General features: G+C 51.0%; 1 protein-coding gene across 1 annotated transcript in view; it reads right to left on the minus strand.

Annotated features, from left to right (window-relative positions):
- Nucleotides 1–1,393, minus strand: part of VOLCADRAFT_97142 (uncharacterized protein) — a gene marked incomplete at both ends in the record, with an annotated part of 9,675 nt that overhangs the window by 1,956 nt on the left and 6,326 nt on the right. The window lies entirely within an intron of this gene.

Consider the following 1,393-nt stretch of genomic DNA (forward strand, 5'->3'; position numbering starts at 1 on the left):
ACACAAGGAAGTTCTGCTTGCAGTCGCGTCCCATAGCAAACCAAACTCAAACACAAGGAAGTTCTGCTTGCAAGTCGCGTCCCATAGCAAACAAAACTCAAACACAAGGAAGTTCTGCTTGCAAGTCGCGTCCCATAGCAGACCAAACTCAAACACAAGGAAGTTCTGCTTGCAAGTCGCGTCCCATAGCAGACCAAACTTGTCCGGCCCATGCACATCCACATCCAGGGCACCATCGGGTGCCATTCTGGAAGAGATGCGCTTAACATGGTGGGCATCTTCCAAGACGAAGCTTGGGACTCTTTGACTAAGACCCGAACTCTTTGACTAAGACCCAATCGAATGTACACACTAAGAAAGTACAGACGCACATACGGACTCAAACGTACAATGCCTCATATTCTTACGCGACGCACTCAACCACGCACACACATACAACACACACACACACACACATACACACACACACACACACACACACGCACACTACCCACCCACCCATCCCACCTACCCTTCCCACCTGCCGTTGTGCCGCCCCCCATGCCCGCCTATGACCCCGTGTGTCATGCCAATACACACCCCAGGGCCCCACGATGCCGCTGTGGGGAGCCCCCATGAGGGGCACCACCCCTAGGCCCTGCCTGCCTGTCCTTCATTAGGCCGCATACCCGCGCCCCTTCGTCTTGTTGCCCGCCCCAGCACCACCTCGCCAACACCCAGACGCACCGCCTCACAGCACCAAGGGGCTCTTCGCTTATCTTTGGCTTCCGTAACATTTCTTTGCATAGCTTCAGGTCCAGTGTGTTTTCCGTACCTTTTTCCTCATCCCTAAGCACGGCTCAGATCATTAAACACACACACACACACAGAACCGTACGTGCGTGTTTCAACGCATACGGCTCAAGCACTCAAAAAATTAAATTTAGTTGTGTAACCGCCACAAATATTGATTAGTAACTATGTTACTATAGTTACTTAACATTGGAACAAAGCTACCCCAACCAAGCCACAATTGTAAACAAATCTTGCAACGCAAGGTAGGATAACGTAGGCGAACGGCCTACGTTAGTAGCAAGCTAAGTGATTGAATTTATTGAATAAAGTCCGTTGGTACATTTTATGGTTTAATTTTAATTTTGGTAAAACCATAAGCCAACAGCTCTAACTTTGGCCAGCGTCAGGCCCGGCAAGATATATAACATACACATACACACACGCATCCACTGGCCACCCTCCCACTCCCACTTCCCCTTCCTGCCATTCATTCACGCCTTCCCTCCCAAATCCCAACCCCCTTACTGCTCCCCCTGCCCTCCCCACCCCTCCTTCCAGCACAAACCCGCATTTCCCCCCCCCCAGTCTTTCCAACATCTTCTTCACTTCGTCATCCCGA

This window comes from Volvox carteri (assembly GCF_000143455.1).
Source record: "Volvox carteri f. nagariensis unplaced genomic scaffold VOLCAscaffold_58, whole genome shotgun sequence".
In the NCBI taxonomy this organism is placed as follows: Eukaryota; Viridiplantae; Chlorophyta; class Chlorophyceae; order Chlamydomonadales; family Volvocaceae; genus Volvox; species Volvox carteri.